Source organism: Amblyomma maculatum, chromosome 3 (genome assembly GCF_055883805.1).
Source record: "Amblyomma maculatum isolate TAMU_Amacu chromosome 3, ASM5588380v1, whole genome shotgun sequence".
Lineage (NCBI taxonomy): Eukaryota > Metazoa > Arthropoda > Arachnida > Ixodida > Ixodidae > Amblyomma > Amblyomma maculatum.
The window spans coordinates 47,768,060-47,780,869 of NC_139346.1; the positions used below are offsets into that span (position 1 = coordinate 47,768,060).

At 44.5% G+C, this 12,810-nt stretch overlaps 1 protein-coding gene across 1 annotated transcript in view; it reads left to right on the plus strand.

The window, feature by feature from the left end:
• The first annotated feature begins 1,352 nt into the window (after positions 1-1,352).
• Positions 1,353-12,810, plus strand: part of LOC146194709 (uncharacterized) — an 87,609-nt gene continuing 76,151 nt past the window's right edge. The window contains exon 1 of the mRNA XM_084596623.1: positions 1,353-1,537. The gene's annotated coding sequence lies outside the window, so the exon portion shown is untranslated. The remainder of the gene's footprint in view (positions 1,538-12,810) is intronic.

Here is a 12,810-nt window from a genome sequence, read left to right on the forward strand (position 1 = left end):
TCAATATGCAGAAGACTAAGGTAATGTTCAACAGCCTCGGGAAGGAACAGCAGTTTACATTAGGTAGCGAAATACTGGAAGTAGTAGGCGAATATGTCTACTTAGGACAGGTAGTAACCGCAGAACCGGACCATGAAAAGGAAATAACAAGAAGAATAAGATTGGGATGTAGCGCATTTGGCAAGCACTCGCAGATTATGACTAGCAGCTCACCGGTATCGCTCAAGAAGAAAGTATACAACAGTTGCATCTTGCCTGTACTTACCTATGGGGCTGAAACGTGGAGGCTAACCAAGAGAGTTCTACTTAAGTTGAGGACAACCCAGAGGGCTATGGAACGAAAAATGGTAGGGGAAACATTAAGAGATAGAAAGCGTGCAGAGTGGGTCAGAGAAATAACTCAAGTTATCCACATTCTAGCGGAACTTAAGAAAATGAAATGGACATGGGCAGGACATGTAGTGCAAAGAGAGGATAATTGATGGTTTATGAGGGTAACACACTGAATTCCAAGGGAAGGAAAGCGTAGCAGGGGGCGGCAGAAAGTTAGGTGGGCGAATGAGATTAAGAAGTTCGCAGGGATCAAGTGGATGCAGCTAGCACAGAACCGGGTTAAGTGGAGAAATATGGGAGAGGCCTTCGCCCTGCAGTGGGTATAATCAGGCTGATGATGATGATGATGATGATTAATAGCCCTAAACATCTAGCTTTTATACATTCTATATATTTTATACAATCTTTCATTATAAGCAACATTTTCGAGTCTTCGCACATCGTTTCATTTTCTCTTGTCCGTGTTTTAGTGCAATTGCCCCATTCTCCCGATGTACCGTCTTTGCCAAAAGTAACCAAGCTGCGTGTTTCGCTTCTCCATATGGTAGCAGAGAATTCGTACCACTTCTGAAGCTGTAAATCTGCACAAAGTAAAGGCGAGCTCCTGTCCTCACTTCTCAGCAAGTTGTGATACTCTGGGAATCCGTGTTGGCTTTGTAATACGAGCGAGAAGCAAAACATGCAGCCTGGTTACTTTTGGCAAAGACGGTACCTCAATCAGCTAGACCAACTTAGCGCTCTTCTTTCAAGAGTGTGTGTCATAGCGGAATTTCGGAGGGAAAGGTCGTTTCCTGAAATGTTTTATTTTACTAGAGATGTGCAAAGTTGCTGAGAAAACAGCTGCGATCTCTGATTACGCCCCGACTTCGCGACTATGCAGATATTAAAATACTAAATATGCAAGCTACTGCCATAAAAATTTATGTGCGTTTCGAGAGCCTGTTATTACTTAAATCTGCTTCGTAATGTAGTATTCAAAAAAGATTAGAAATATGAGCTGCTATGATATGCGCTACAATTCAATGTCGCTGGCTTCCACTGCTCATACATGAATTTTTACTTCAAGGTGCTCATACCAAACCAAGAACGAAGTCGATATGAACCTTCCTGAACGTGCTGTTTCAGGTTGCTCGATTCACATCGCCAGTAACCCTCTCAGTGCCGAGAAATCCTATTGCTTCTTTTACCGTCGCATTTCTCAAAGGTACGGTCAAGTTCAAATATTAGGAAACGCTGGAGCATCTGAAAAACTGAAGCAACTTTAATCATTTCAATTCCATTATAATATCGTGTTTATTGAACGAATCACGAATTTTAGGAATTTCTTCAGACAAATGTCTGTCGCGATTTCCCGTGCTTTGAGGAGGACAGCTTTGAAGGGTTTGTGAGCTGGTATTCTAAATCAATGAATAGATAGACCGCAAGATCACAAATTTCATAAAGGTGTAATATATTCTTAACCGTTGGTTACTGCTTCCTGAACAACAATATTGGATAGTTAAAACGTTTAGGTATGTTGATATTTTTTTTATTTCTTTACTTAATCACAAGTCTTCGGTCCGCACTCAGTGTGTGAAAATTATTCTCTATTTCATAGGAATTGGAATAGGCTTTTACTTATGAGCATGGAACTACCTGTTCGCTGCCGTTATTAACCATCAACTTTCAGATTAAATTTCATTTTATCTGCCGGCCGTTTGCTCCACTAATAAATAAGGAGCGGCGTCCTTATGATTCCGCGTACTCGAATATAGTTAAAGGGGTCCTAGCTATCTTCAGCCTGGAATCTTTTCTGACAGCCAGGCAGACATGCTATTTACACGACTATTATTGATGAAGTTCACAGCCTCCTTTCCGCCGGCTTCTCCGGCGCGGTTTTCGCCACTCTATCTGAGAACCCTCCCAATCAATCAATCAATCAATCAATCAATCAATCAATCAATCAATCAATCAATCAATCAATCAATCAATCAATCAATCAATCAATCAACCAACCAACCAACCAACCAACCAATCAATCAATCAATCAATCGGTCAATCCATCAATCAGTCAGTCAATCCATGAATCAACCAAATTATATTTATTTCACAACTTTACAAGGCTAAAAAGGTGGACGTAGAAAAAGCTGCGCCACTTCAGCTTGACTACGCTCCAGCCACCCATCAGCCGGGGAAACGTATTACATTAATAAATTAGTACCAAAACAAATATGTTACACAACGCGTACCAGTACAAGAGCATATGGGCTTGCAAAAATGAAACATTACAGCTGTATTTGAATAAACATTAAAATTCTCATTACACTGTTGTTCAAAAATTAAAATATTGAAACATTAGCTCACGTAATACTACTGTAATGTGACAAGAACTTTTATACACTGCACTCTACATAGGGTGCAAAAGTTGTGAATACTGGAATTAATAAGCTAAAACGCATAAAATGTGTAGTAAAAATAACGGTAAGCTCAAAAATACAAGTTAACATGACCGAAAAATAAAAAAAGCGGGGTAGCGCATGAGAGAAAAAAAAAGAAAATCTACAAGATTGTAAACAAAATGTTGTCTAACTTTCATACAAACACGCTTGCGAACGTTTTTCTTGTTAACGCATAAGTGTCAACATATAATGAGTCGAAGTAATTTAAAGCTGTTGGCAATGTGTACAGAAATCTCTGCCGTATTCTGCGCGGGAAAAGCGAACATGCCAGGGAGGTTGGTGACGAAGAGGGTATGCTTTCCGTGGTACGTTCAAGATGTGCAATGTCGAGAAACACATAATCTGCCCTTAACGGCTTTATTATAAGAACACAAGGGGGTGTGATTGTGCAAGTCATGAACTCTATTGATTCGGCATTTTTCAAAAAGAGGTGCTGTCTGTTCTGAATACACGGTATACGATAAAACTTGGACACTTTTTTTTGCACTACTGTGAATTTGTGCTAGTTTTCCTCTGTGGTGTTGGCCCATACCAGCACAGAATAACATAAATAAGAGCTGAAAAGCGCATTACACAGCAATCCCTTAATCCTGTCGGGATAGTATGATGGTGTCGATTTATTATGCACACAGTTTCACTTTGCTTACCCAATAAGAACTGAAACTGCTAGTTCCATGAGATATATGTTCATTGAATACAGTGCCACCAGTTCTCACAGATTTCTCGATCGAAACCATGTAACGGCCAAGGGTAATGCATTTAGGCACCTCAGATAATGTTCTCAGCGCACGAAAGGACACAAACTTTTTTTTTGATTCGTTCAGCACGGGGCAATTTGATTTGCCCCGTTCATCTAAGCTGCCGCAAAACGTTTCTGCCTCAATAGCAGCGTATAAAAGATTTTTTTCCTTGAAACAAGATGGGGCAATCATCGGCATAGATAACGATTTTGAAATTTTTTTTTATTTCGACTATATCGTTTATGTAGAATAGGAAAAGAATATGTCCCAAAGTAGTTCCCTCTGACATCCCTGCCTCCGTATTTCTCAAGCGTGATTTGTGTTTGCCTATAGACCTCCTTCACTCCGGCTACGTCACGAAAATGCGGTGGCGCTGTCGTCGTTAGTGACTTTCGCGTGGTAGGCAAAAACACGCTTCAGTCGCTTTGCCTACCGTGATTGTGCGATGGCTTGCTGCTGCCGGGGAATGCAGAGCACCATGCCGACTAATCGCGTCGCTATGACATGTGTTGAAAGACACACAAGAGGAAGTTTAGTAAGCTTGCATAGGTTTCTTGCCGACAATGGTCGCCGTAAACAGTGGTGGGCCGCCGCGGTGAAGCGCCAAGGCTGGATACCGACGCCTGCTCATCGAATATGTGGCAAATACTTCGTCATGGCTAAGCTGAAACTTATTCACCTTTACGCCAGAGCGGTCTACCGGATCAAAGGTCGCGAATATCTCGAGTTTGGCTTTTTTACGACGCGTGATGGGATCTTGGTACTGTTTTAGTGCTGGTGCGGGCGCGGGGGCGCAGGTAACATATGTACCTGCGCGTTTCTTTGTTGCAGCATGCGTAGATGTTTTACCTTTGTAAACTGTTCCTCAAGCCCGTTTTTTTTGCTGTGTATGTAAGCGCAGTGAGCTGCTACGCAAGTGATCTGTGTAGCACTCCTCGATCCGTGATGTACCATATTGCATGGCTAAACTTCGCCGCGTTCACTCCAAATTATTTTAATCTACTTCCTGATGAAGATTGCCACTTCACGTTGACAGCTACTGATTTGGATTGGAGCTGCATTTTGTATTTATGCCGAGCGCTTTTATTTGTATTCACAGCGGCTGATTGTGAATGCGAGTTGTGGGGTTTATCCTACATTGAAACGCGGTCACAGTGGCCGAGACCGAACTGGGCCGCCCTAACTACGGAATCACGGGTGAAGGTAAAAACGGCCCCAGAAAAGAGTTCCTCAGAAGATACAGTCCCGAAAAAAAGGTCCCTGAAATATATAGCCCCGGAATAATCGTCCAGAAAGGTCCTATCAGGAAGCGACCCCTAGGAAAAAATGTCACCGAAGAAATTGGCTGAAAATCTGCCCGGAACTCACTCCGCGAAAAATTGAACACCTTATTGGACGCCCTTTTTTATTTTTTTTTAGAATAGATGCAACTATTGTTTGGGCAGTATGCCCTCTGGGTGTTTTACAGGTTTACAGGAACTGGAGAAGGCTTGGCGAGAAAGCATTGCAAAAAGAAAAAAAAAACGAAAAAAAAAAACCACCACTATAACATCCAGCGAGTATTATACAGTGCATAGTTCCCAGTTTCCAAACTGGGAAATATCGCTCTTTAATATAGGTCTAATCACCCGGCTAATATTACACATTCGAGAGACGTGTTTGCCCTCGACAGCACAAATTTCGGCGCCATAACGTTTTTTTTTTCTTTGCGAACACACGGCATCAGTGCCATGTTTTGCAAATTTCAAGCGGACGGGTAGAAAAAAGCACTGTAGCATACTTTATGACGGCTAGACACAAGGAAACTCAGTCTACGTTTTTAGTAAACAGAACTACAGAACGTAAAAAAAAAATAAAACGGCGAGGTTCAAAATATACATAATGTTCGCTAAAACAATAAACACAATGTAAGATAAAAACAGTGAAAGTTGATTACAATGAGCGTAATTCACCGCTGACAAGCCAAGCACCAGGCAAGGGGAAAGCTCGGCTTTGCAGTACGTTTCATTGCATCTGTTTGGAGAGGTTTTATCCGGGGCCATTTGTTCCTGGGACGTTTTTACCGGAACCCACGGAACCACAGTGGCCGCTGCAGCTCGTAATTGTAATGCAAGCTAACAGCGCGACTACCCGTAATAAAATTGCTACCTTTAACGACGACAGCCGCCCACGAACAAAGCAAATATAACAGATGCGCAGCGTTGTGATCTCAACCAATAACGCAATGATGCGCAAACCGTGCGGTGTCAAGGCTACCGTTGCCACGCTGACCTAAATCATCTTAACCATACAGCCGCTCGACGCTAGCGAGGTGCTTCGTGCTTACCAAGAACGCTCATTTGCCGCTCGGTGTGAAGAATCCTCCGATTATGCTATGATGCTTCGAGCGGACTATTCGTACGCGGTTTGCGAGCGCTATTTATGAGCGAGAAAAATCGCCGTCAGCTTACTCGACTCAAAGTAGTTGTAAGCATCCGAAGCTTTGTAATTCTCGATGCGTTCCATGCATAATTTTCTGGGAGAAAACAGAAAATAGATGCCAACGTCGCTCATTTTCCTCGGCTGGCAGCAACGCTTCTCTTGTGCGCCTTGAACCCAATCCCCATCGGTACGGCGTGCGGGTCCGTACGCTGCACGCCGTGTACGTAGAGTTTTTCAGTGTATCGTTTCTGTTCTCATCGCTGAGGCTCATGAAATACTAGCACATGGTCACTTCGTCTGCCTAGAAGGCGCCTGCAAATCACAATAACACTGCCTTGCGGCCACAGTGCCCCGGCTAGCCACTGTACACCGGCCGCGGTCGTGCGTTTTGCCTACCGTGGGATCGCTGACGAGAACAGCGCAACCTCGATCGCCTTGTTTGTTTACAAACATGAAGGAGGTCTATAGCAGTATATTGTAATTGACCCATACGATATGAGCAAATTAATTCCTGTGCTTCACGTCTGCATCGATAGCGCTTCATTTTGTCTTTTAATATTCCATGATTTATCCGGTAAAAGGCTTTCAGTTCAGTTCAGTCGTTCAGTCGTGTCCGACTCTTCGTGACCCTATGGACCATGTCACGCCACGCTCTCCGGTCTCTCACTATCTTCCTAACCTCACATAACTTCATCTGCAGTTCCTCGAGGATGCCATCTAACCATCGCGTTCGTTGCCTACCCCTTCTCCGGAGACCCCCAACCTTTCCAACATCAAATCTTTCTCCAGCGACTCCTCTCTTCTCATCAGATGACCAAAGTAGCTGAGCTTTAACTTTAGAATTTGACCCTCCAATGAGCAGTCAGGGTTTATGGTCGACAATATTGACTGATTTGATCTTCTGGCAGTCCAAGGAACTCTCAAGAGTCTTCGCCAGCACCACAATTCAAACGCGTCAATTCAGTTTAACTCTCGCATCCATACATCACAACTGGAAAGACCATAGCACGAGTTATACGGATCTTCGTTGCCAGACTAATGTCTCTACTCTTTACTAGGCGGTCAAGGCTAACCATTGCTCTCTTTCCCAGAAGCAGGCGTCTCCTAATTTCATGGCAGCAGTCTCCTTCCGAGGTAATCTTGGAGCCCAAGAAGAGAAAATCTGTCACAGCTTTCACTTCTTGTTCCTTGATGCTCCAGGACTTGATAGGGCAAGACGCCATGATCTTTGTCTTTTTAATGTTCAGTTTAAGCCCAAACTTCCCACTCTCTTCTTGTACGCGCATCAGAAGTCTCTTGAGTTCCGCTTCACTTTCTGCCATTAAAGTGGTATCATCCGCATATCTAAGGTTGTTGATACGTTTTCCAGCAATCTTCACTCCAGCTCAAGACTCGTCCAGACCGGCGTTCCTCATGATGCACTCTGTATATAGGTTAAATAGGCAGGGCGACAGTATGCAGCCTTGCCTCACTCCTTTCTCAATCGGAAACCAATCAGTAAGACCATGCCCAGTTCTGACTGTGGCCTGTTGCCCTTCATACAGGTTCCTGAGGAGACAGATGAGGTGAATTGGAACTCCCATCTCTTGGAGAGCTTGCCACAATCTGCTGTGATCTACGCAGTCAAACGCTTTTGCATAATCAATAAAGCAGAAGTAGATGGGTTTCTGGAACTCTCTTGCTTTTTCCATGATCCAGCGAAGGTTGGCAAATTGGTCTCTAGTTCCTCTGCCCTTGCGAAACCCAGCTTGCCCGTCCGAAAGCTCCCGATCCACATACTGCTGCAGCCTACCTTGGAGGATTTTCAACATCACCTTGCTAGCATGCGAAATAAGCGCGATCGTGTGGTAGTTGGAACAATCTTTGGCACTGCCTTTCTTTGGAATAGGGATGTAAACTAACCTCCTCCAATCCTGTGGCCACTGCAGGGTTGTCCAAATCTTCTGACATAATGTATGCAGAATGTTAACAGCGTCATGGTTGAGGTTTTGAAGCAACTCAGCTGGGATGCCATCAATTCCGCTAGCTTTGTTCTTAGCAAGGCTGGCTAAGGCCCATTCAACTTCACTCTTCAGGATGCCCGGCTCGAGATCAGTGATCACAACCGTCTTATGTTGGGTTTGCACATTCGGGTCCTTCTTGTACAGTTCTGTGTATTCCTGCCATCTCTTTATCTCTGCGGTTTCAGTGAGGTCCTTGCATCGTTTGTCCTTTATCACGCCCAGCTTAGCACAGAAGCTTCCTTTGATATCTTTGATTGTCTTATACAGAGCTCTTGTGTTCCTTAATTGGCTGTTGTCCTCAACTGCTTGGCACTGTATGTTCAGGAAGGCATTCTTATCTCTCCTTGATATTTTCTGAAAATCTGCATTGAGAACCTAGTATCTTTCTCTTTCCCCCATAACTTTTGCCATCCTCCTTTCCTCAGCTATTTGCAAAGCCTTTTCAGATAACCAGTTTGCTTTCTTGCATTTCTTTTGCTTTGGAACTACCTTAGTAGCAACTTCTAGCATTATATCACGAACATCAGTCCACATCTCCTCGGGCTCTTTGTCTTCTAGATCTAATTCTTGAAATCGATTCCTCACTTCCACAGCATATTCTAATGAAACTTGATCTATATTATACCTGAAAGGCCTTCTAGTTTTCTGCGTTTTCCTCAATCGAAGCTTAATCTTGGCAACAAGAAGCTGATGATCGGTGCCACAATCGGCCCCAGGCCTTATTTTTACTGCTTGTATAGCGCTTCTCCATCTCTGCCGGCAAATAATATAATCGATCGGATTCCTGTACAGACCGTCCGGTGAAGTCCATGTGTACAGGCGCCTCTTGTGCTGTTGAAAATGAGTATTCGTTATGGTCAGGTTGTTTTCTTGACAAAACTCTACTAGCCTCTGCCCAGCTTCATTTGGCTCACCAAGACCGAACTTGCCCGTAATTCCGGATATTTCTTCACTCCCTACCTTAGCATTCCAGTCTCCTATGAGAAAAACGACGTCTGATGATGGGGGGGCGGTCTAAAAGGCATTGTAGGTCCGCATAAAATCTCTCAACGTCAGCTTCTTCAGCAGTGGTGGTCGGTGCATAGACTTCGATAACTGTTATGCTGAAAGGGTGACGTTGGATCCGAAGTGAAATCATTCGGTCGTTTTTGGGGTTGTACCCTAGCACTGCTTTGCCCATTCTTCTGTTTACTATGAGAGTGACCCCATTCCTTCTCTTGGATTCGTGGCCACAATAAAAGTCAATGGTCACCGGAGTTAAATTCTCCCATTCCGGTCCACTTGAGCTCGCTGATACCCAAGATAGCAATGTTCAATCTGTCCATTTCTCGCTTGACGATATCCAGTTTACCTTGCGTCATAGATCTTACATTCCATGTTGCTATGTGATACATTTCCTTGCAACATCGGACTTTCCGGTCGCTTCCCGACACATCCACAGCTGAGCGTCCTTTTGGCTTTAGCCCAGCCGCTTCATTTGTCCTGGAGCTACTAGGAATCGCCCTTTGTTTATCCTCAGTTACATGTGGGACGCCTCCCAACCTGAGGGGCTCATCTTCCGTCGCCATATCATTAATGGTATTGTGACTGGCCATAGGGTTTTCTTGGCAGGAAATACTAGAGTGGGTTGCCATTACCTTCTCCAGTGAATCACATTTTGTCAGAACTCTCTGCCGTGATCTGTCTATGTTGGGTGGCCCTACACAGCAGAGCTCACGACTTCATCGAGTCTCGCAAGCCCCTCCGCCACGACAAGGCATTGATCCCTGAAGGGGGGTAAAAGGCTTTGCTGACATCCAAAACTAACCCTGGTGTCATTATATATTTTCCATGTTTTCTAATATAATTTTCTTCTGGGCCAAGAATGCACATTTTGGGGAACGGTGTTTCCAAAAACCGAATTGATGACCTGTTATGAGATCATGTTTGCTACAGAAACTGTCAGTATAGTGCTTTATTCACCTTTTCAAATCTTGTCGAGAAAATAGGTAAAATTGAATCAGGACGATAGTAGAAAAATGTTCTTATCCCCACCTTTATGGATTGCAGTATACTTTTAGGTCTTCATGTTGCTTGGAAACATACCAGTAGAAATCGATACGGTAAAAATATGTGAATGAGAGGCGCGATAACATCCAGCATTTACTTCACGGACTTCATTCGGAGGTTATCAGCTGTACGAATAATTGTGTTTTTGAGACCTTGAAACATTGATATTACTTCTACCTTAGAAGTAGGTTAAAAAAATAGAATGCGGAGATCTCAGGATACACGTAGCAGCTGTACAGATGTTCATTGTGTTACCTATATGTGCAACAAAGTCCATAAAGCAGCTCGCAAATTCCTCACGTTTTAATATAGTAATATTAATGACAAGGTAATCGATGATGTTTGATTTTGGATTCCAGTTTAATACTGAGTTTCATCATCATCGTCAGCCTGATTATACCCACTGCAGGGCGAAGGCCTCTCCCATACTTCTCCACGTAACCCGGTTTTCTGCTAGCTGCATCTACTTGACCCCTGCAAACTTCTTAACCTCATCCGCCCACCTAACTTTCTGCCGCCCCCTGCTACGCTTTCCTTTCCTTGGAATCCAGTTTGTTACCCTAAGCGACCATCGGTTATCCTATCTTCGAACTATATGCCCTGCCCATGCCCATTTCTTCCACTTAATTTCCACTAGAATGTCAGTAAGTTGAGTTATTTCTCTGACCCACTCTGCACGCTTTCTATCTCTTAATATTACCACTACCATGTTTCGTTCCATAGCCCTCTGAGTTGTCAACTTAAGTAGAACTCCCTTGGTTAGCCTCCACGTTTCAGCCCCATAGGCGAGTAGTACAGGTAAGCTGCAACTGTTATACACTTTCCTCTTTAGCGATACCGGTAAGCTGCTAGTCATAACCCAAGTAGCACACATTACATGGCCCACCGTGGCCCGTATGGGCAAGTTGGGCTTGGGCAACCACAATTACACCCACGAGGGCCCGCTTTAGGGATCAAGCGGGCAAGCCCAAATTGGGCTTGCCCCTGCTTTTTCCATCTGGGCATTATATAGGCGTGGAAAGGGCTAACTGAGTACATATTCCCACATCTGGCCCTCAAGGGTCCCGCTTGGGAAATTTTAGGGCCGATGCAAATGAAATTTGGGGTTTGTGTAGGAAACGCCTGGGCTAATCTAATTGGGGCTGCCCACTCAAAAGCCGAATAGGTCCCGCATGGGCCGCGGCGGGGCTAAATACGGGTATGCCCACACATTGGCTACATGTGACCCTTGAGGGGTACTTGAGGGAAGGTCAGACGAAAATGTGGAATTCATGCAGAAAATTCCAGGGGGGCCCCAAATAGGGCTGCCCACCAAAAACCTAGATAATTTCCGCGTGGGCGTTAGCAGGGCAGACAATTGCTCCTTCCCACTTCTGCCCGCATCGGTCTCTTGCGGGGCCATTTAGGGCAGATGCGATGCAAATGTGGGCCTAAAGCAAATAGAAGACGGGCTAGTCCGATTGGGGCTGCCCACGCAAAAACCGAATAGGTCCCGCATGGTTTGCGGCCGGGCTGAAAAGCGACCCCACCGCCACGCTGCCCAAACGGGTATTTCTTGGGGTACTTGCGGGAAAATGCAACATATATTCGTAGTCCATGCGGTAAAATTAAGATCAGCCCGATTGGGGCGGCCCATGAAACGCCGCAGTGGGCCCCAAATTGGCCGTAGGCGGGCTTACCGCTCTGAAACGTCTCCACCCTATATTTAAGGCACCATTTTATTTATGTAAATCATGTTATACCGGCTACTAATTGCCTCTTCTGATGGTTTCACATAACTGTCCTAAGCATATCTATGCTGTGAATAAAGATTACTAATTTTTACTCTAACAACAACGTTAATTAGGCAGCATCGACAGAAAATATGCAACAGTAACTGTGCCGCTTTACGAGTATGCACTGAACGACCTCCAAATGTTTCCTGTGACATTACTATTCTACACTCACCACCGAACTAAATATTCAGACCAACATGTTGGGGTTGATGTGAGTCAGCCCACATTATTGTAGTGTTGGGAATAAATTTCTCTCATTTTACTGAGTGTCGCATACAAGCAAAAAAATAGCGCTTAATATTTCGCAATTGATAATTATTACAACTTGGGCAGCCCCGAAAATGCCAGATTCAACCCATCAGGGCAGCACATGGGTCAGCTCGAAGCGAAATGGATTTCGCAATTCCCGCGCCTGTATAATTCAGGTATTGGAGGGATTAATCGACTTAAAAATTAAACCCTTGATCAATGGGATGCCATTGCCTGCACAAACGTGGGACCCATTAATGATTCTGGTGTGCTGCCCACATTCGTCGACCTGGGCTGAATGCGGACAGCCCTATTTGGGCTGCCCATACGGATACAGATTGGGACCGATAGCGGCAGAATTGGGCAGTCGACGCGGGACCCCTCTGGGTACGTGTTGCAAATCCCGCATGGGGCCCGTATGGGCTGCCTTCACGGGCCCAACGCGGGCCCCCACGTCATAGCCCACTTTGTGCTACTTGGGAATCTGTGAGTGCTTGCCAAATTCGCTCCTTCCTAATCTTATTCTTCTTGTTATTTCCTTTTCATGGTCCGGATCTGCGGTTACTACCTGTCCTAAGGAGACATATTCGCCTACTACTTCCAGTACTTCGCTACCTAATATAAACTGTTGTTCCTTCCCGAGGCTGTTGAACATTACCTTAGTCTCCTGCATATTGATTTTCAAGCCTACCTTTCTACGTTTCCTGTGTAGGTCATCAATCATTATTTGCAGTTTATCCGCCGAGTTACTTACCAAGGCAATGGCATCAGCCAATCGCATGACATTGAGTTTATTTCCTTC